Source organism: Schistocerca americana, chromosome 3, assembly GCF_021461395.2.
Source record: "Schistocerca americana isolate TAMUIC-IGC-003095 chromosome 3, iqSchAmer2.1, whole genome shotgun sequence".
Taxonomy (NCBI): Eukaryota; Metazoa; Arthropoda; class Insecta; order Orthoptera; family Acrididae; genus Schistocerca; species Schistocerca americana.
Genome location: NC_060121.1, coordinates 691,563,078 through 691,587,342, shown reverse-complemented (window position 1 = coordinate 691,587,342; position 24,265 = coordinate 691,563,078). Strand labels below are relative to the sequence as shown.

General features: G+C 42.9%; 1 protein-coding gene across 3 annotated transcripts in view; it reads left to right on the top strand.

Annotated features, from left to right (window-relative positions):
- Positions 1-2,696: 2,696 nt before the first annotated feature.
- LOC124605597 (proton-coupled amino acid transporter-like protein CG1139) overlaps positions 2,697-24,265 on the top strand; it is a 211,792-nt gene continuing 190,223 nt past the window's right edge. For 2 of the 3 annotated variants that reach the window (XM_047137389.1, XM_047137385.1), the window contains exon 1: positions 2,697-2,789. The gene's annotated coding sequence lies outside the window, so the exon portion shown is untranslated. The remainder of the gene's footprint in view (positions 2,790-24,265) is intronic. The other variant, XM_047137388.1, reaches the window with a different exon arrangement.

Genomic DNA, 24,265 nt, shown 5'->3' with positions numbered 1-24,265 from the left:
CTGGGGTTTTGAACAGAGAAAAAGCACTCCAAAATTAAACCCCTGACTCGTACCTTTAAATGATTTAATTGCAGGAAGTAGAAATCAGTTTTAAACTGAAGGATGTTCCCGACTTGTCCTTTATCCCCAAGCTATTACAAGAAAAAACAATCAAAGGCTTATTTGAAAGCGGACTAATACGTGGAATATATCTTTTCGCAATAAAGTAAATCCAAAGAACAATAAAGTAAAAGACTGGAATATTGGTGAAAGCAAACTTCAAAAAATTTAAACAGAATAAATAGTATTTTTCAATGAACGACTTGTAACTAAAAGAAAGTAATTAATCTTTAGACAAGGAAAGCACGTTTGCGCGTTATGAAACAGTGATTAATTATAAATGAAAAGTTATTCCATTTAATTCTGAAAGGTTGAGACTAGCGAAATAGTTTATTATGATAAAATTTTACTACAGTCAAGGAAATTGATGTAGCAAGGCTACTTATAGATGTTATCGTTGCTTGGCAACGAGAAATAAATAGTATAAAATTATATCTTTGTCCTGTGAACATGTTCTCCGATTTACGTAAAAATGTATAACGTTCACACTGATTGAGTTTATACACACATATTCGTAGAAGCTTTAAAAGAGGAGCAACTACAAGAGGCAACGGATCTATGTGACTTATTCATCATTAATGAAGCTATCGTTTCTGGCAACTACGTTGTTCGGGAATTGTTAGTTGTGTTGTCAGAGTTTGCAGAGTAAGCTACACTCTAGGTTCCTATTACTGATAAAGTAAATACATCATTCGTACTGCCTGCAGACTCTCGCATTTAGTATTTTTCTGGTGATTGATACCTGCTTTGGTGGTAGTTTATCTGTCGAACCTAGAAAACTCTGATAGATGCGTTGTTGTAATTGATATCTAGACAGCTATCACTGACCCCATTAGGCCACGAAAAGTGTTGGTGTGTCCATCCTTTAGTACATAGTGACGTCGTACCGAGCTGTAGTGTGATTTATAGCGTGAGACGCTGGATAACAAATCTTACGTGACGTCGTTGTGTTAGTACAGACTTCACACAGATTAAGTCTCTGAGTGTAGCCAAGGTCTTGTTAGGACAACTTAATGTAGTGTTACAAGAGTGAGCTACATTGACCGACGTTGCTTTTCACCTTGCAGTTTTGTTAGAGCCTGTTCATACAGTGTATCTCCTACGAGTTAGTGGTATCTAAAGGGAAATGTTGTACAAAGATGGCGTTAGTGGTATCGAAAGGGTGTCGCAGTACAACATGCACATCAAATCTACCGATTTCTGTCCCATTCGCATCATTCCTTCCCGGCGCGTCGTCTTTCATTTATTTCTTAGAGTGTTTTTCCAAACTACCTATTTCTTACAGTATTTTCTAAAGTTCACAACTTACCTATTTCAGATCTACATCTACATCTACAACCATACTCCGCAAGCCACCTGACGGTGTGTGGTGGAGGGTACCTTGAGTACCTCTATCGGTTCTCTCTTCTATTCCAGTCTTGTATTGTTCGTGGAAAGAAAGATTGTCGGTATGCCTCTGTGTGGGCTCTAATCTCTGTTTTTATGCTCATGGTCTCTTCGCGAGATATACGTAGGAGAGAGCAATATACTGCTTGACTCCTCGGTGAAGGTATGTCCTCGAAACTTCTACAAAAGCCCGTACCGAGCTACTGAGCGTCTCTCCTGCAGAGTCTTCCACTAGAGTTTATCTATCATCTGTAACGCTTTCACGATTACTAAATGATCCTGTAACGAAGTGTGCTGCTCTCTGTTGGATGTTCTGTATCTCCTCTATCAACCCTATCTGGTACGGATCCCACACTGGTGAGCAGTATTCAAGCAGTGGGAGAACAAGCGCACTGTAACCTACTTCCTTTGTTTTCGGGCTGCATTTCCTTAGGATTCTTCCAATGAATCTCAGTCTGGCAGCTTTTTTATCGACGATTAATTTTATATGGTCATTCCATTTTAGATCACTCTTAATGCCTACTCCCAGATAAATTACGGAATTAACTGCTTCCAGTTGGTGACCTGCTATATTGTAGCTAAATGATAAGGGATCTTTCTTTCTATGTGTTCGTAGCACATTACACTTGTCTACTTTGAGATTCATCCTCCTGCATTTCAGTACAATTTTCCGTTCTTACAACCTCTCGATAGACCACAGCATCATCCGCAATCTGTAGTAATGAACATCAGAAGGTACGTAAAACAAAGGCGTTCACGCTATACAGAACACGCAAGGTGTAACTGCTGTTGTGGTTCAGTAAATTATCACAGCACTGCGTTAGTTTCTATGCTTGTAATCTGAATCGCGCAAATCTGTGTCGCGTGGAAACTGCGAGAAAGTGTTTGTCGCTATACAGATATAGCAATCTCTTGCGAGCGTTACAATTTTCTTGAGCTGTTCCATAGAGGAATATTAGGTTTTTCACCCACCGTTTAGTGACAGTTGTCGCAAAGAAAGTCAGTCCGGTAATGAGTCTAATGCCTGGATAGATCTCAGACATGTGGAATGTTTGGGAGACGTGTCCGACACCAATGACCGCGCACCTGGTTGGGCAGCCGGGTGTCGGGTTTACGTAAGCAATTGCGAAAGAAGCTGCAGGTAGCGAGGCGGCGAGGTGGGGTGTGCCGCAGCCGCCGCTTCCAGCGCGGCTCAGCAGCCACTACTGCGGCGCAGCGCCAACGCTCCGGAGGACCGCCGCCACGCCGCCACCAGCTCCGCAGCTCGCAACTCTCACCTCGCACCTCGCCGCGGCGCCCACGCGGTGAGTTACCAGTCTCCTTTCTCACAGTCGGCATACTGGTCACAATGTTTGTTTCTCGTGGGTTATTGTCACCGCGTTTTGAACATCGTTGTACAGCTAAACATACAATATACACCCACGTACTCTGGGGCCACTGCAAATTGCCTAGAAGCAGGTACTGGAAATTTTGCTATTATCGCATTTCTCGAGACTTTCACATACAAATATCAATTTGAACTACTAACAGAGGCAATCTCATTAATACGAGGGGCGCTCAATAAGTAATGCAACACTTTTGTTTCTGAAAGCAGGTTGGTTTTACTCAGGGTTCCTATAAATCGTATTATTCCCCACTCATTTGACTTACTCGGAAAGCTTGTATACCTTCGTGGTACAACTCTACTGGTCGACTTTGGGGCCAACGTCTTACTGCATCAATAACCTCCCCACCATCCACGTACTCGTTCCCGCGGAGTGCATCTTTCTTTGGGTCAGAAAGTGGGAGATCCGTGCTGAAGGGTGGATGAGAAAGAATAGTCCAATGAAGTTTTGTGGGCACTACCAACAGAGATGTCCAGCTGAGCAGCGAGGTAATTGATTATGATCCGTCGATCACCTCAAATGAGGGTGTCCTTACGTTCCAACACTGCAGGAGTCACAGCTGTGTGCGGCCTACCGGAACGCTTGACCTTGTGATGATGAAAGACGCTTCGCCCGACGAATCACCGTGTTTTTGTTCACCGCCAGGTTCCCGTAGACATTCTGAAAGTGCCTTTGAATGTCTGTGATGGTCTGATTTTCCATCAAAATAAACTCAATGACTGCCACCTGCAGTTTTCAACCAAACTGGCCGAGAAAAAGAAGTGATGGAGCACTTACTGAATGCCCGTCGCATTTCAAGCCATTACTGTCTTATGAACAGACATGCGGAAAACTTTTAAATTGTTATATTAATTGTGAAAATTATTCCAAGACACTGCAAGTTGTTGCAATGTGGCAAAAGAATACATTTCAGAGTAATACTGAGTTTACCTCAAACTGCAAATAAATTATCTTCAATTTTTTACTGTGTGAATCATCGTTTTCTGGATTACTAGCCTCATCTTCAGACTCCTGTGCCTGATGCATACAAAGTGTCTCAGAAATTTTACGACATACTTAGAGGGATCATTGAGGGGTCTTGTGGAACAAATCGAGAATTGGAACCCGCGTTCGGAAACGCCATCGAACGATGCTACAAAGCGTAGATGTTATAGGCGCTGGCACCTGCCACTGGGCCATCCCTTCGGCAGCAAGGGTGATTTTGCACGCTGAGGAACTGTAGTTGAAACGTCTGAATAAGGACTCAGCATATAGATAGGTCAAAGCAGCCTTCGGTGAAATTAAAAGCAAGGGCGGTAACATTAAAAGTGCAATAGGAATTCCATTGTTACGAACAGAGGAGGAAGTGGATGGGTGGAAAGAGCACAAGAAAGCCCTCTACGAAAGTGCCATAAGAAAAGTAGGAGTGGACAGGGAAGAGGCAGGGGATCCACTACTAGAATCGAAATTTAAAAGAGCTTTGGAAGACTTAAGATCAAATACGACAGAAGGAATAGATAACATTCCATCGAAATATCTAAAATCTTTGGCGGAAGTTGTAACGAAACGACTATTCACGCTGGTATGTAGAAAGTATGAGATAGAAAGTATGAGACTGGTGACGTACTTTCGGAAAAAAAACATCATCCACACGATTCCGAAGATTGCATAAGCCAACAAGTGTGAGACTGTCGCACAGTCAGCTTGATAGCTCATGCATTCAAGTTACTGACGACAATAATATAGAGAAGAACGAAAAAGAAAATTGGACATCGGTTAGATGACGATCAGTTTGGCTTCAGCAAAGGCAAAGGTACCATAATGGTAGCAAGACTAAAGAAAAATAAAGACCCGTTCATTGGATTTGTTGATATAGAAAAAGCTAAAAGGATATCAGTGATAATATTCCCTGATGACATTGCTATCCTCAGTGGAAGTGAAGAAGAATTACGGGATGTGTCGAATGGACTGAACAGTCTAATGGATAGAGAATATGGACTGAGAATAAATCGAAGAAAGACGAATGTAATGACAAGTGACAGAAATGAGAACAGCGAGAAACTTAACATCTGAATTGGGGACCATGAAGTTAAGGAATTCTGATACCTTGGCATCAAAATTACCTACACTCCTGGAAATGGAAAAAAGAACACATTGACACCGGTGTGTCAGACCCACCATACTTGCTCCGGACACTGCGAGAGGGCTGTACAAGCAATGATCACACGCACGGCACAGCGGACACACCAGGAACCGCGGTGTTGGCCGTCGAATGGCGCTAGCTGCGCAGCATTTGTGCACCGCCGCCGTCAGTGTCAGCCAGTTTGCCGTGGCATACGGAGCTCCATCGCAGTCTTTAACACTGGTAGCATGCCGCGACAGCGTGGACGTGAACCATATGCGCAGTTGAAGGACTTTGAGCGAGGGCGTATAGTGGGCATGCGGGAGGCCGGGTGGACGTACCGCCGAATTGCTCAACACGTGGGGCGTGAGGTCTCCACAGTACATCGATGTTGTCGCCAGTGGTAGGCGGAAGGTGCACGTGCCCGTCGACCTGGGACCGGACCGCAGCGACGCACGGATGCACGCCAAGACCGTAGGATCCTACGTAGTGCCGTAGGGGACCGCACCGCCACTTCCCAGCAAATTAGGGACACTGTTGCTCCTGGGGTATCGGCGAGGACCATTCGCAACCGTCTCCATGAAGCTGGGCTACGGTCCCGCACACCGTTAGGCCGTCTTCCGCTCACGCCCCAACATCGTGCAGCCCGCCTTCAGTGGTGTCGCGACAGGCGTGAATGGAGGGACGAATGGAGACGTGTCGTCTTCAGCGATGAGAGTCGCTTCTGCCTTGGTGCCAATGATGGTCGTATGCGTGTTTGGCGCCGTGCAGGTGAGCGCCACAATCAGGACTGCATACGACCGAGGCACACAGGGCCAACACCCGGCATCATGGTGTGGGGAGCGATCTCCTACACTGGCCGTACACCACTGGTGATCGTCGAGGGGACACTGAATAGTGCACGGTACATCCAAACCGTCATCGAACCCATCGTTCTACCATTCCTAGACCGGCAAGGGAACTTGCTGTTCCAACAGGACAATGCACGTCCGCATGTATCCCGTGCCACCCAACGTGCTCTAGAAGGTGTAAGTCAACTACCCTGGCCAGCAAAATCTGCGGATCTGTCCCCCATTGAGCATGTTTGGGACTGGATGAAGCGTCGTCTCACGCAGTCTGCACGTCCAGCACGAACGCTGGTCTAACTGAGGCGCCAGGTGGAAATGGCATGGCAAGCCGTTTCACAGGACTACATCCAGCATCTCTACGATCGTCTCCATGGGAGAATAGCAGCCTGGATTGCTGCGAAAGGTGGATATACACTGTACTAGTGCCGACATTGTGCATGCTCTGTTGCCTGTGTCTATGTGCCTGTGGTTCTGTCAGTGTGATCATGTGATGTATCTGACCCCAGGAATGTGTCAATAAAGTTTCCCCTTCCTGGGACAATGAGTTCACGGTGTTCTTATTTCAATTTCCAGGAGTGTATGATGGGCGTAGCAAGGACATAAAAAGCAGACTAACACTGGCAAAAAGGGCATTCCTGGTCAAGGGAAAGTCTGCTAGTATCAAATATAGATCTAAATTTGAGGAAGAAAATTCTGATATGTACGTTTGGAGCACAGCGGTAGTAAGACATGGACTGTGAGAAAACCGGAACAGAAGCGAATTGAAGCCTTTGAGATGTGATACTACAGAAAATTTGGAGGACTGATAAGGGAAGGAATGAGGAGGGTCTTTGTAGAATCGGCGAGAAAAGGAACATGTGGAAAACACTGACAGGACGAAGGGACAGGATGATAGAACATCTGTTCAAACATCAGGGAATAACTTCCACAGTTCTTGAGGGAGTTGCAGAGGGCAAAATCTGTAGAGGAAGATAGGGACTGGAATATATCCATCAAATAATTGAGGATGTAGTTTACAGTTGCTAATCTGTGATAAAAAAGCTGTCACAGTAGAGGAATTCGCGGTGGGCTGCATCAGAACAGTCAGAAGACTGATGACTCAAAATAAAAAAAAATAAAAAAAATCCAGTCATACCACTGATTTTTGCGTTTGTCAGTGAAGAAGATGGAGCTACCTGTTGCATACAGAGGACTTGTGTCCGATGAATACAGTGCTCTGTTTTCTCGGTTGACGACGGTTTGGACATGGGTTTCACCCACAGTCTTTTTTTTTTTTGTGGAACCCCCTAAAATTTCTAGTCTTTTTCGGTCCACGGGAGAAAACTAAACCTCAGATGGAAACACATGTCCAAAACCGCTATCCACCAAGGCAACAGAACATCGCATTCATAGATGACAAGGGGCGTCTGCACAGCAGCTAATTCCACCTTCTCCATTGGCGATCGCAGCAATCAGTCGGGATCACTAAATAACAGACTACACTGTAATACGGTCCGTCTGCAGTTCGTCAGGGACCAAAAACACGTTTGTTGCCGAAGGGGTGGCAAGTCGCAGGCACCTGCGCGTGTAATTTTTACTCTCTGTAGCGTCGTTGGGTGACGTTTCCGTCATGCGTTCCTGTCCTCGATGTGTTCCTCAGTAACCCCTCTACAACCCCTCGAGTTTTGTCGCAACATTTCTGGGACACCCTGCGTATGTATCAGGTACATCTGAAGATGACGCTGGTACTATCGAAATCGATCATCTTACAATAAGAAAAAGTCGAGGATCATTTAATTGCAATCTGAGATAAATTTATTCTTCCATTTTATCAAGCAACTGGGTTCCCCTGGTCCCCTCGATAAAGGAAAGTTTAAATACGTAGAATACAGTTATTTTTTTTCTGCCTTTGTCCGGCATTGTCGCCGAGTCGGCATGGTTATTTACGGATTTGGCATGGTTAGTTTAAGGGGCGGCCGGATGCCCTTCTTATCGTCACCCCAGTACACGCCAGGACGGAATACGTGCACCCCAACTGTCCGCGTAGGTGATATTCATGTGAAAGCGAGCGGAAGTTTTTTAACTGTTTTTGAATCGTGTAACTGTGGCAGGAAGGGGGTACGAGGGCGGTATTCATCTAATGGGTTGTGGGACGCTGCCTAAAAGCCACATCTAGGTAGGCCGACGCATCGACCATCGCCGTTACTCTGTCGGGCGGATTTGATCTGGGGCGTTGCACCTCCCGGTCCCGGAAGCGGCGCTTTATCGAGCACTGTTATCCGGGCCGGTTTCAAATATGAGAGTCTAACGCATATAAACAGATATTTAATAAGATTAACCGCTATAGGTACTTATGGCAACACTTTACGGAATACGTTGTCACGGTGTTAAATACGTGAATAAGGTAATCCAGAATGGATTACCTTACTTTGACCTTAAACGTTCCATAGCGAAACTCGTTGTATACTTGTATATTTACGCATTGCCTTGTAAGAGTGAATGTGAGATATCCTGGATTAATGTGTGCCCATCATTGGAAAATTGCTTTAATTAACTTGTAAATTGGTGTTTTTTAAATTATATTATCTATTCATATTAGGAATTGTTTTTGTATCAAAAACCACTGCGGCATACCCCCTAAAAATATTTTGTTTCAACATGCTGCAGTCAACAAGTACTCCAATACGAAACTCACAGTTATCAAATTTCTTTATCTTGATACGTTCCGAATGCGTGAAACGCTTCATATGATTGTTTTACACATGTGTTTCAAGCGTTAAACTTTTGTGTTGCTTGCTCGTTCATTTCGTACCTTGGTCAGCATTCGTCATACTCTCTTAGTACGATCGTTTATCCCGTCTGCTTGGTATCAGAGCTTCTGCCCAATTCCAATAACGCATGTACGACTATGTCAAGTGATGTCACAGAACACTGCCAATTAAATCGAAATCATCAGTCTGCTTATCTGCTGCTGTGTTTACGTTGACGTTCACCACTGTAATCCCTTTCATCAACTTTTAAAACATCGAAGTGTAGCTTTAAGCAGTGTTTAGAATAACTGTATCCAGAAAATATAGTCGTGGCTCACATACTCGAAGAAAATTATGATGTCCTGCATTAATCCAAACGACCTGATGATCGACATTGCTCTAAGCTCTTGATCGTTTCAGAGCTCACAAATCTTTGTTCGATTTTCCGTTATAGATAATATGTTACTGGTTGTCTGATAAAATATTTAGGAAGGTAACATCTATTGTGAGCAAATTTGGCCCAATTTATTCTCTCCCCCAAATTTAAAATAGTTCACTGTCTAGGTTGTTCCTGACTAGTTATTTGAAAGCAGGGAATATTATACAGACTGGCTTACGGTGGAGCAGCGCTTATTCAAAAGACGGGCTATATTACCACCCTCCTGATAGAGAGTGTAACTTAGAACCTGCGACGGATTCCAGCAGCATTATAGGACGGAACTCTTTTCATGCTTTAACATCGGATAATGCTTACATGTGTCACATTTGCTTCGTTAACAACATACATGCCTTGGCAGATGTTCGATAAACCTGCCACTTCTACACTCCTGGAAATGGAAAAAAGAACACATTGACACCGGTGTGTCAGACCCACCATACTTGCTCCGGACACTGCCAGAGGGCTGTACAAGCAATGATCACACGCACGGCACAGCGGACACACCAGGAACCGCGGTGTTGGCCGTCGAATGGCGCTAGCTGCGCAGCATTTGTGCACCGCCGCCGTCAGTGTCAGCCAGTTTGCCGTGGCATACGGAGCTCCATCGCAGTCTTTAACACTGGTAGCATGCCGCGACAGCGTGGACGTGAACCGTATGTGCAGTTGGCGGACTTTGAGCGAGGGCGTATAGTGGGCATGCGGGAGGCCGGGTGGACGTACCGCCGAATTGCTCAACACGTGGGGCGTGAGGTCTCCACAGTACATCGATGTTGTCGCCAGTGGTCGGCGGAAGGTGCACGTGCCCGTCGACCTGGGACCGGACCGCAGCGACGCACGGATGCACGCCAAGACCGTAGGATCCTACGCAGTGCCGTAGGGGACCGCACCGCCACTTCCCAGCAAATTAGGGACACTGTTGCTCCCGGGGTATCGGCGAGGACCATTCGCAACCGTCTCCATGAAGCTGGGCTACGGTCCCGCACACCGTTAGGCCGTCTTCCGCTCACGCCCCAACATCGTGCAGCCCGCCTCCAGTGGTGTCGCGACAGGCGTGAATGGAGGGACGAATGGAGACGTGTCGTCTTCAGCGATGAGAGTCGCTTCTGCCTTGGTGCCAATGATGGTCGTATGCGTGTTTGGCGCCGTGCAGGTGAGCGCCACAATCAGGACTGCATACGACCGAGGCACACAGGGCCAACACCCGGCATCATGGTGTGGGGAGCGATCTCCTACACTGGCCGTACACCACTGGTGATCGTCGAGGGGACACTGAATAGTGCACGGTACATCCAAACCGTCATCGAACCCATCGTTCTACCATTCCTAGACCGGCAAGGGAACTTGCTGTTCCAACAGGACAATGCACGTCCGCATGTATCCAGTGCCACCCAACGTGCTCTAGAAGGTGTAAGTCAACTACCCTGGCCAGCAAGATCTCCGGATCTGTCCCCCATTGAGCATGTTTGGGACTGGATGAAGCGTCGTCTCACGCGGTCTGCACGTCCAGCACGAACGCTGGTCCAACTGAGGCGCCAGGTGGAAATGGCATGGCAAGCCGTTCCACAGGACTACATCCAGCATCTCTACGATCGTCTCCATGGGAGAATAGCAGCCCGCATTGCTGCGAAAGGTGGATATACACTGTACTAGTGCCGACATTGTGCATGCTCTGTTGCCTGTGTCTATGTGCCTGTGGTTCTGTCAGTGTGATCATGTGATGTATCTGACCCCAGGAATGTGTCAATAAAGTTTCCCCTTCCTGGGACAATGAATTCACGGTGTTCTTATTTCAATTTCCAGGAGTGTATTAATAAGGGGTTTTCCTATATTCCTTTCTTTATATTATAATAAGGGGTTTTCCTATATTCCTTTCTTTACATTTTTTAGTACTGATTCACCTCGTAGTTTATTTCTCGATATAACTTTAAGCATTGTTCGATATCATTACATTTCAAACAACTCTAGTTTCATCCTTCGGTATTTCCGATGGTTCACAGCTCACTTCCATTACATATTGTGGTCTAGACACTGTCAGCGACTTCTTCTCATTTCTGTACTAATATGTGATGTCTTTTAGTGGAGAAAACGGCAATCGATTGCGCCCATCTAGCATATCGTCTTCGCGTGAGACATACCGTATAATTTTATTTGCTAGAGAGCTATTAATATGGGGTCTTTCATAATTTTGATGTTAAGTAATTCTGCGTTCTACTACTGTTTCATCACATTCGTTTTTGTTTTGTTTATCCACCATTTACTTTCTGCGTTAAGAATGCTGCCTTCCCCTTTAAACAGGTACTAGATTTGGTATCCACTTCCCTCGCACTTTTATTTGTCCTCCGAAATTGTCTTTCACTCCTGCATCGCTTCATCAAGTGACAAACGAAACGTAGTTTTAGATAACGATTTAAATAACGAAGAGCTGCACCAGTTGCTTATTTTTTCACGCATAGCGCAACACGTTTCCAGAATTTATTCTCATTTTGAAGTGCATATTTTGGGTGATGTTAGCGTGTGTGATTTTTCTGCCTCTCTTGCGTTATAGATGTCGTTTTGGGTTTATACTGCAACTGGATAACCGGAAAGAAGTGAATTTTGTAGTGTTTTTATATGCTAACCCTAGAAATGGTTTTTTATTTGTCTACTTACAGGTATTCATTACACAGAATGTCACATAGCTGCAAACCATTACTTACACTGCTTTAGTTAACAAAACATACTATAGAGATATGAATACAATATTGTTTCACAAAGAGTTTGTAGATAGTCAGAGGTGTTACAGCGTTTTTGGATTGTCAATTATAAAATGTATTTTTACCACAATTGATTCCTGAATTATATATTACTTTTTTAAAATATGAAGAAATGTAATTATGTATAAAAGGTTTTCAAATGTTTCTCCTATACATGACAACTGTAGTAATTTTCATAAATGTGTACGTTCGTTCACACTAAAAAAATGTAATCAATAATTCAGTCATTGTAAAAATGCTTGTATAACTGACAACTTTATATGTATAATGTAATCTAAAATCACTGTAACATCTCTGACTGTATACAACCTCTTTGTGAAACCATAGTGCTATAATATCTTTGTAGCATGTTGAGATACTAAAACAAACGGTGTAAGTGATGATTTACATCTGTGTGACATTGTGTATAATGGAGGAGGCACAATACCTGTAAATAGACAAACAAAGACACCGGTTCTAACATCAGTATATAAAAACACTCAAAGATTCATCTTGTCTGATTTTCTGATTCCAATATAGCCTTTCCAATGAAAGAGAGGCAGAAAACCACACATTCAAACATCACCAAAAATGTTCACGTAAAGAAATGTTCTTGCAAATGAGAATGAATTCTCGAAACGCATTGTGCTAAGCATGAAAAAATAAGTAACTGCTCCAGTTTTTCATTATTTAAATCATGTATGACACAGTTGCAGGCTTTCTTAAAACATCAAATATGATGAACGAAATTAAATAATTATCATCAACTGTCATATTGTCTGACCCGCGTCTTAACACGACCTTCTCTTTCATGAACTTTCACTTGCATTACTCTTTCTTGGAGGCTGTTGATGTAGATGATTTATTTGGTTCTGTTATGTAGTCTCGCTGATCTAAGAATTGTGAACATCTTTATTAATCCCATATTTATCGAACGCTGTCGTTAGGTCGACAACTATAAAAAGGGCGTTCTGATTTTCCTTCAATTTACGTCAGTAACTGTATGCAGAATGTGAGGGCTGCTTCTCTGATATCTTTCCGCTTCTTGAGGAAACAAAAGCGATCTTCCTATTCTTTTTTGTATTATTGTGATTAACAGTTTGCAAGGGCTATGAATTTCTCATTTATCAGCACGTATCTCTTTCGGTAATTTGGTGCTAGTGCTTTTCCGGAAACCCGATGACAAGTCAGCAAGTCGACAGATTTCTGTCACCAGTGCACATAACTTTCCTATTCCTACATTCCCCACAAATATTAGTATCTACGGTGCTTAACGTGCCTGCCGATTTGTTTGTGCTCATGCGATTGAGTGTTTGGTGAAACGGTGAGTGCATTACTACATCGCCTTTTTCTGACACATCGCCTTCCTTCTTCACTTATATCAAGTTCAAAGGCAGATTTTCTGCATCTTACAGTTCTTCGGTGTCCTGGTATTTTACTGCGCTTTGTGCTACATTTAACGGAGGCATTATAAAGCTATTAACAACGACTTATCTGCCAGATGGGATCTTGAGTCCTGTTATTCATACAAGGTTATTTCACAGAAGCGTCGTATCCCTTGTCAGTTTTTCCTCATTTTTTTTAGATAAAAGCATTATGATTACACTTGACGTACGAAAACCACAGTCATTGCAATATGCAGTTGTGTACTTGTCTAGAGACGGAAAGTATGTTGAGTGACAGAATGTCACAGAGCTATTCTGCAATGACAGGCCAAATACAAGCAAGACTTGCTGAAAATATATAAAAAAGTTTCGCAGCAATAGTTACCAGCAGGTTAAGGGACAAGGAAACATGTATTACATATTATTTATTAGAGATGAAAAGGCAAAATGTTGCATAAACATGAAACACTTACGTAGAGAACAACACCTTTGATCTTTTCGCTCTTGTTACAAAATAGTCCAAATGCTTTACAGGTGGCTTCGCTCCTATGATTTTATTGAATATAAACGGATATATTAATGAGGTGTTTAACAGAAATCGACAATACTAACAGGGTGTATACATGGACAAGGAAAATAAATTCCCGGATTATCCTGGTTGAAAATACACTTTCTTCCGGGTGAAAATACACTTTTTCCGTGTTAAGTGACAGTATACTTTTCCTCGGCACTGTAAAACTTATCAATCCTTTGGATGTTTATGGTTTTATACACCGACATAGAATTTCCCGGCACTTTAGAAAACGAAACTTAGGGGGAAAAAACACGTTTTGTTTTGGAAAGATCTTTGATGTGCAGCAGCATGTGCGCAGCATATTTTCGTGTTACGAAGGTATAAATTCGAATTCCACCAAACACAGCATGATACTTTCCGAAGCATTGAAATCGAGATTGCGACACGCTTTTGCGAGCCAATCATAGCTCATGTCACTTGATCTCGCCAGCTGAAGACAGCATAGGACACGTGATATAGTCAGCCAGTAGCAATATCGCTCTTAAGTAGAAACGTTAATATTTTAAGTTAATATACATAGTGTTGCCACAAGAAAAACAAAGCTTTCACATATAATATTGGTCTCTAGGATTAATAAGCCGCAAGAGAATCTAAGCTTCCACATATAATGTTGATCTTTTTTTGCGCGTGTTACACTTTAAGATACATCACACAATTGCGCCAGTAAATTTTTTAATAACGACATAAATGGCTGATCTTCTGGGCTCGAAATTCTTCTAGATGGTCATCCTCAAAGAGTGGATTTTTAAATGAGAGTCAAACGCTGTGTGATTTAAGAAATTCATCGTACATTCTAGCACACAGTCCATCTTGCGTAAAAGGAAATTTACTTTCAAAGTAACGCTTTTCAAACTACCATTCGCAATATTTTCCCGTGACCTGTTAGAAACTGGTTCGTTTGAGCAGTTTCCAGAGAGCACCAGGTAAAAGGCGTCACTGCGCATGCGCAGCTACGATGACGCAGGAAGCCCTTATGTTCTCACGTGTAAAATATTAAAAGATCTTGCATTATGCCATAAAAGAAACAAGACATCAGATGATACTTCAAGTGCATCGGAATTTTATGAACCATACTAAAATGCATAATTCGGCTTAAAGTGCACATTCGCATGTCCAGACTTGGATGTAAGTTTTCTTGAGTACCACTACTGTATTATCTCTTGTTTGGTTCTTTATTATGGCATAATGCCATACGGGCTAGAAGATAGAAAACGTGCACTTGAAATGCAGCAAACAGTTGAAACTAGCCAACAGTGTGAAATTAAACAATAATTTCAAATAAATTGACTACCTCAGCGCAAAAGATTAATAAAAGCCAAATCTCTTTAGCAAACCGACAGAAATAATTTCATTTTGCTGCGGGGCGATTAATACTTGACTGTCAGAAAGGTGGAAATAAAACCTGAAACTAATAACATATTTTAGCCTTCCGTAACTATGCGAACGTATTTTAATTCATTTGATAGCTCCCGGCCACAGAAATACGTTTTGTTTCCATTTAATGTGAGGGCTATAAATGAAAAGGAAACAGCAAAATCAGTAAACGTAAACACACGTCACGTGGAGACTACCCACCTCCCCACTACATCTCAGACTGCTCTGTGCATCAGCCCCGGATCTACGATATTTCCGAACCGGGGCAATACTAGAGTGACGCCCAGTCGCAGTTCTGTAGCCACGCGACTCAACTGCGCATGCACAAGAGCCCGCCCGCAACTGCTCAAACGAATCTAACGTAAATAGCTGTCGCGTCACGCTCATCGGATGCAATTTGTTATTAGGAAGCATTGCATAGTCTTTATAAAGCCTCTGACACACTTTGCTGTTGGCAGACGCTTGTATGAGCACTGTGTATTGTTGTTGTATATGGCGCATTTTCTTTGCGACGTAAGTTTTATTTTCGTTTTTCTTTCTCTTGTTCATGTTTTCTTGCTGCAGTATTATTCTGCAAAAGTGGGATACAGTAATATCCTTTGTTAGAGTATTGGTTCTTACCAGTCAAAATAACAAAATTTTCACTGGAAACTAAAACAATGAAAAATTCCCGGAATTCTAAAAAGTTCCCTGGGTTTTCCCGGTTTCCTCCCGGATGAAAAAATTCCCGGGCTTTTCGCGGATCTCCCGGTTGTCCCGGGTCGTATACACCCTCTAATAACTATATCGGCGCATTTTGTCTAGTGTTTCGACAGATATTTGCAACTTCTTTTCTGCATTGTGTAGTTGGAGTCTGCCCAAACAAATAGTGCTTATCACTTATTTCATGCGACGCGCAGTGTCTGCGGAGCATGTTTCTCGTTAGAAACAAAATTATTTATAAACCGGAGCTTTACGTGCCCATTCGATAGAGCGGCCCCACATTGGTCTACTGCGATACTTGTTTTATCGATATGTATTACCAGCACAGTAAAACATGAAGAACAGCTAGTAATCCGGTAGCGACTCAGTAGCGCTGTATGCTTGGCGGTAGCAGTCAGCATGGGTCAAGACAATGCCGTCACTACTGGAGTTTTACTGTCCTTGTTAATACGCATCGATAGCACAATTATAGCACTAGACCAATCTGGGGCCGCTACTGAACGATACATAGAATTCCGCTTTATTTGTTTTATTGTTTTAATACCAAACAAACCGACGCTTTCTGACTACACTGGGTTGCTCATGAAAGGAGCACTATTTCTTTGGGATGATTCCAGCTACACAATGAAAAAATTTAATTACAGATATCTGTTGAAACACCAGGGAAAATGACCCGGACGATTCTTAGGAGAGGCACATTGTACTGCTTCCCTTAACGCACACAAGCTACCATTAACAGCAAGATGTGTACGAGAGCTCACAGGTTTCTCTTCTAACTGGCTTTCTTCAGCACTTATCCTCACAATGGAGTACAATATGTAAATGGTAAATATTAAAACGTTCTGTCTTGTTGTCCTCTTTATTAGTGCTTGGGGTGCTCTGTGGCACCTGTGGAAAATTTTATTCGACGTTATGGAAGGATTACTTGTGCCACTGAAGGTATTTTTAATCAAGTAAATGGTGTAAGTAGTTTCCTCCGTCTTCGATTATTATTTTGTCAAAAGAATCGGTCAACTGTCGATGTGTTAAGAGCGAAATATTCATGCACATGTATTAATTTCCTCTGACACATGGAGACTAATTAGCAGCTAAACTGATGAATTACTTTGTCACTGGGATACAAAGAAGGCTTGTTTTTGAATTCTAAAACGGTCGTATCTGAAGGAATAGCTCTTAAACAAAAACTGTAAACTCTGTAATCCTTGGCCTCAGGCGCTTTGGTCCAATGTATTCGTGAATGATCTTCCCTTCATTCACTCAAGTTTCTTATATTCGCTTTCCTACAAAAGGGAACTTCTAAAGATAGTAATACAGTAATTCAGTTAAGCGTTTTGTAGGAAATGTCCCGGGGCCGGTATGTAGCAAGTTCCATTTGCGTCTTTATTTAGAGAATAATACCCGTGTTTAGGCTGTTAACTTGTCTCTCTCTCTCTCTTTCTTTAGTGTTCAACCCTGGCGTTGGTTTGCAACAGTACGCCATTTCCCTCTCCTGCCTGCCTTCCTCTGCATCCCACATCACTTACAGTCAACTGCCTGTATGACATCCTCGGTCGTCTCCGGCGCTTCTTTCCCCTAATAGCCACTTCTGCTATAGATCCAGTAATGTTATTATGTCTCAGATTGAGTCTTACGTGTTAGTCTCTTCTTATTCGGATGTGTATTCACAGACATCTGATTTCCTGTACTCTCAGCACCTATTGATTGTGTAACTCTGTGTTATTTAAGTGGTCTTCATCATGCTTGTGTAGCACCAAATCTCCAAGGTGTCTAGTTGTCTTCTCTCTTTTTTACCTATTGACCCAGTTTCACACCCGTGTAGCGCCAAACTCCAAACAAATGGTTTCATGACCCGTTTCCGTATTTCCAGACTTATGTTCTTACTGGTAAGTTCTTAATAAAATTAAATGAAATTTTAGCCTGCTGGATACTACTTACAATTGCCTTCTCGCTTTACCATCTCTTGTGATCCTGCTTTCCAAATAGGTAAATTCCTCCACCACTTCTAGCTCCTCTCTTCCATTTCTTATTCTTAAAGGTTCATACTGGTCTTAAGCACTGCGTACCATTACTGTATCTTTCGCTTGTTTATTCTAATACCATGTTGACTGTAGAAAATTAATATCTATTATGCGGAGAACATTCTCTAGAGCTCCTTTCATCATCGTGACCATAGCAAAATCATCTTTGTAAACGTTGCACGTCCGTCTTCTACCCATTAATTTTGATCCTGATCTCGGCAGTTTTACGAACTTCCTGGATGTAAGCGCCGAATATAAGAGGAGAAAGAGTACATCCTTGTCTGACGCCTTTTCTGATTTTTGCTAACTTGTCTAGCTGTGTTTAAAATTACCTAGGTTTCCATTGTTCGCGGAGACTTTATCACTTCAGTCTTTCCCGCGTCAAGAGGGAGCAAGAAAACTTGCCTTACGCGTTACTGTATTGCGGCTGGTGCCGTTGCTATTTGGCTCATTAGCGGCTGGTGGCACACCGCAGGTTTCTCGCTGAGCTCCATTATCGCCCGCTATTGTCGCGCCGCACGTCATTATCGGGGCGGTGAAAAGCGAGCTTTTGTCACCATCTGGCACGGTGTCTGTTGTTCCGCTGGCCGCCGTGCGGTCCCGCGCAGCCCTATTGTCTCAGGCGCCGAGCTTGTACGCCCACCGCAGCATCCGCAATTGAGGTGTGACTCACGAACTGTTCTTCGGAGCTTATTTACATATACACCTCGAAGGCGCTACATCGAGTGGGTTGGCAAGGTCAACAGCATAGCTGTCTCAGTCAATATGACGCAGACCAACGTCGCACGGTTCAGACGCAGAGCGTCTTTTGCTGGGATGGCGGTTATCGCTGAAAGAACCGGTTTTCGTTTATACGTTTTTTTTTCACTTCAGTTTTAACCTGACAATTAAAACCGCTAAAATTCGTTTCTGAAATAACCGATTTTTGGTTTTGTATTTCTATTATTTCCTGTAATAAACGTAGAAATCAAGCAAAGATTGAAAAATTTTGATTCTCACAGTTTCAAGACTCAAAATCAAAATCTTAAGTTAAATAGGTTAATAAAAGAAAATTTAGTCCTTCCACTGTTCGCTGCTTTTCTCGAAAAGTAGTGTGGATGAATACTACACTACTGGCCATTAAAATTGCTACACCACGAAGATGACGTGCTACAGACGCAAAATTTAACCGACAGGAAGAAGATGCTGTGATATGCAAATGATTAGCTTTTCAGAGCTTTCACACAAGGTTGGCGCCGGTGGCGACACCTACAACGTGCTGACATGAGGAAAGTTTCCAACCGATTTCTCATACACAAACAGCAGTTGACCGGCGTTGCCTGGTGGAACGTTGTTGTGATGCCTCGTGTAAGGAGGAGAAATGCGTACCATCACGTTTTCGACTTTGATATAGGTCGGATTGTAGCCTATCGCGATTGCGGTTTATCGTATCGCGACATTGCCGCTCGCGTTGGCCGAGATCCAATGACTGTTAGCAGAATATGGAATCGGTTGGTTCAGGAGGGTAATACGGAACGCCGTGCTGGATCCCAACGGCCTCGTATCACTAGCAGTCGAGATGACAGGCATCTTATCCGCGTGGCTGTAACGGATCGTGCAGCTACGTCTCGATTCCTGAGTCAACAGATGAGGACGTTTGCAAGACAACAACCATCTGCACGAACAGTTCGACAACGTTTGCAGCAGCATGGACTATCAGCTCGGAGACCATGGCTGTGATTACCCTTGACGCTGCATCACAGACAGGAGCGCCTGCGATGGTGTACTCAACGACGAACCTGGGTGGACGAATGGCAAAACGTCATTTTTTCGGACGAATCCAGGTTCTGTTTACAGCATCATGATGGTCGCACTGTGTTTGGCGACATCGCGGTGAACGCACATTGGAAGCGTGTATTCGTCATCGCCATACTGTCGTATCACCCTGCGTGATGGCATGGGGTGCCATGGGTAACAAACCTCGGTCACCTATTGTTCGCATTGACGGCACTTTGAACAGTGGACGTCAAATTTCAGATGTGTTACGACACGTGCTCTACCCTCCATTCGATCCCTGCGAAACCCTACATTTCAGCAGGATAATGCACGACCGCATGTTGCAGGTCCTGTACGGCCCCTTCTGGATACAAAAAATGATCGACTGCTGCCTTGGCCAGCACATTCTCCAGATCTCTCACTAATTGATAACGTCTGGTCAATGGTGGCCGAGCAACTGAGTCGTCACAATACGCCAGTCACTACTCTTGATGAACTTTGGTATCATGTTGAAGCTGCATGGGCAGCTGTACCTGTACACGCCATCCAAGCTCTGTTTGACTCAATGCCCAGGCGTATCAGGGCAACACCGACTTAAAGGAAGGCCTCGGCGCTTGTCGGTAACGTCACGTCAGCTAGGCACGGCGAACGCCAGGTCTGTTGCAGGCAGAAACGCCTGGGCGTGCTTATCATAATAAATCTCTTATTTTTGGACAATATGTTTGGTGTTGTTTTGGATTCTCCAGTTTTATTTATATGAAAGATTTTCTTACTATCGTAAAGCTACAAATGAAGATCATAGTTCTGTATTACTGAATCCTGTCGAAACAAACGTAGATCAATATGAGAAGATGCTTTGCCCCATTACAAGCTTCGGAAATTTTACATTCAAGTAACTATATTTACTTGATCCATTTTCTTATCGAAACTTACCCCAACCCCCTTACAATGAACTCGTTTCTTTTATTTATTTATTTATTTTCGTTTGACATCGTCACTGGAAATGTGAACTAATTGCCATGTGTAAATGTCCAACTGTTGCCAGTCATTAGATTACAGTTGTTTTCAACGTAAGGAATTCTAAACAGGAAACAAATAGCTTCATACGTCGAAAACACTGCTGGGCTTAAACTTTTTTAACATGCACATTAGAAAAGATAAATATTCTCCTCCTGCAACTGAAAGGAGAAGCTTTATAAGATAAAAAAATTTTATTTGATAAAACAAGTATCTCTCTTTTGTCTCTTCTTCTGTCCCCCACCCCCTCCCCCAACGTGTACAATCGCAAGATATTTCATTGACATTCAGTGCTCCTCAGCCCATAGTCAACCCAGATACCTAAAGAAAAGCACCAATATGTTCATAGTTTCTTGCAAAAGGAACCCAGTACAAACGTAACTTCCCCAGATTTACAAATAAGGTAAAGAAGCACGAATTCTGTTGCTGCTGGACCATGAAGTTGTTTTTGTATGTGAATCCTTAAAACAGGCGGAAATTTAAGTTCAGGAGTATACTATTTGTTAAGAAGTGTAATGAATTGCACAATTAATTGATTGCAGAAATCTCTCAGAACAATGTGTGTTGGTCAACTACCGCAAATAGTTTCACACTTTCCTGTGTCAGAGAGGGAGACATCACCATTATGAGTATGCCTGCAACAAGACCTGGCGTTCGTCGTGCCTAGCTGACGTGACGTCACTAAAAAGCGCCGAGGCCTTCCTCTGAGTCGGTGTTGATCAGGGCCGTTATTACGGTTAAAGGTGGTTGTTCTGGGTACTGATTTCTCAGGAACTATGCACCCAAATTGCCTGAAAATGTAATCACATGTCAGTTCTGGTATAACATATTTGTCCAATGAATACTCGTTTATCATCTGCATTTCTTCTTGGTGTAGCAATTTTAATGGCCAGTAGTGTACAAAAAATTTGCCTGTATTATCCTATTGTTTCTAATTTTTCTATACTCTGCTCGAAAATCGTGTTGTAATTGCGGATCATACTGCTATCTGGGCATTACGAATATCAGTGCTAAAAGTGTAAACTGAGTCTTAAGAACTCTGTTTTTCGAGCTACTTTCTGTTTTTTGTGTACTGTGAATGGGTTGTTAAGTTTTTAATTACCATTACCACAGTTTCAAGCGCATTCAAATTTTACGAATAAAACTTACTTCTTTTTCAAAAAAGGTTAATTTAAACGCCAAAAATTTTAGCACTGCTGCTATGGCTAATTGATAATTCTGTTTTTTACTCAGCTATTACCATATTTTTACAAACCAGCAACTTCGTCATTTTCCTTACAAGTTTTATGGAAACCACGAGAAAATGAATCGGGTTACTGGACAGGGTTTTTAACCGCGTTGTACGGCAGCTCAAACAGAGTGTAGCAAAGCCCAATCAGAAATGCTGAACTTCATTTCCGTATGCCCGTTTGCAAAAGAGGATCCAGGGATACTGGTCCAGTTTTTATTCTCGCGCAACCGCAAAGGCGACTGATGTACTAACCAATGTCAGCAGCGTTGAGAAACAGTTGAAAACTAAAGCGGATGTCCGTTCCCGGTAGCTGAGTGTTTGCCGGCACGGTAGCTCAGCGTGTTCGGTCAGAGAGCTGGTTGGCATCTGTAATAAAAAAACTGAGTGGAAGGATCAACAAACGAAGTTGAACGGATGCCATGTGACGTCCGCAACGACCAAAAGACAACAATAATCAACGAAAAAAAAAAAGTTGTCAGCGCGAGAGAATGCCAATCCTTAGGGCCCGGATTCGATTCCCGGCTGGGTCGGAGATTTCCTTTGCTCAGGGACTGGATGTTCTGTTGTCCTAATCATCATCATTTCATCCCTATCGAGGCGCAAGTCGCCGAAGTGGCGTCAAATCAAAAGACTTGTACCCGGCGAAGGGTCTACGCGACGTGAGGCCATCGGCACACGACATTTACATTTTACTAAACCGGATCAATACCCCAGGGCCATAACACCTCTTGTCAGATTCACTTCGCAGTTGAGTTAAGGCATTATATACAGTAGATCCCTATAACATCATACTGTGCCTTGTGTTTGGGTGAAAACATGGGCCACACACGTCTACATCAAGGGTAATTGCAGTGACCCACATAAAATATTAGACTGGGGCACATTTTCAAGGATTTATTTTTCGATTTTTTAAATTTTTTGTCTAGATTTATCATGTTAAAAGCTGTTTAGTCGTGCAAGATGGTCATAGAAGTGTGGCTTGGTATATATTCTTCCAACTAAGCATTACATTTACGAGTTCAAAGCAATTTTAAATGGGCTCGAGTGGAGTACTTAAACGTGCCCTGAGTACTGGCAGTTTACGCACCTAGTGGGGCACGCTTACGCATATCATAGAACGCAATAATCAGTAAACAGATCACAGGTCTAAAATCTTCAAAATATGTTTTCTATGCAGAAAACAAAATTACAGGCTTACTTACACTAATTAACGCGGTAAAATACAAAAAGTTTACTGGTAGTAAACAAATGTTTGGCGAACTTCAATCTGTTAGCGAAAAATCAACTAGATTGAAGTCTGAATGCTACTGAAACATCTATTTGTCTTCCTTGTCCCGTGTGGCAAAAGGTAAGAACCCTCACCTGATATAATAACCTCAGATACTGGTATAGTACGGTAAGCTAAGATCTCCCTAGTTTCAAAGGATTCCAAACCAGCTCTCCCTGCACTACTACATGCAACGAAAGCAACTGTTATCCATCCATTACCTAAACCCGAAGAAGTAGAACTCTTCATTAAAGAGAAATTAAACCTCGCGCCACAAAACAAAGTAGGTCCATTTATAAGAGTAAATTGAGTAGTTTTACCTACTCCCCTTACTTCGTTCTTTTTACCCTTGGCGGAAGATGTCGAAGCACCAAGAGTGCCGTCCACATTTACAAGTGTTTTATAAACACAAAAAATGTGTTTTCTGTTGTAAAATCGTTGTGAATCTACGGTTTTCATCAAAGGAATGGATCTATTCTTGATTTCTTTTTGACTTGTTGTATCGTTTCAAGCAGTATATACAAAAGCAATTTTCTTTCTCTTCGTCAGACTGCTGCAGGATAGTTTGTGATAAGAAATTGAGAGGAAGAACGAGACGACAGACGGCATAAATGGAAGCAGAAATTACGCGGACGTGAAGAGGATAGCAGAAGTCAGTACGGCATGGAGAGTTACCATATAGAGACCTGTCTTTCGGCAGAAACTGAGGCACAATAGTGGTATCAGAAGTAGGCCTCTGCGCACTTTTCCTTGTTCTTGCTTTTAGCAAGTTTTGGTCTTATCTGTCATTGCTTTCACAGAATTAATTCTCCTTGCTTCAGATTCATTACATTTAAATATTTCTTCTAGCAAAATCACGCTTTATCCCCCTGCTGTTGTCCTAAAATATTCTTGACTGAGGCAAAGTAGGCTAGTGCGTAAACGGGCCCCAGCATAACTGCTTAAACGTGCCCCATCGCCATGTTTCAGTTAATTTCGAAAGTACAGTAGTAACTTTCAGGCACTGAAATTATACGAATGTACATTGTGAAGTAGAAGAATCTCCTGTAACCATATTACATTTATAATCTATTCTAAACTCGATGTTTGCCGGCCGAAGTGACCGTGCGGTTCTAGGCGCTACAGTCTGGAGCCGAGCGACCGCTACGGTCGCAGGTTCGAATCCTGCCTCGGGCATGGATGTGTGTGATGTCCTTAGGTTAGATAGGTTTAAGTAGGTCTAA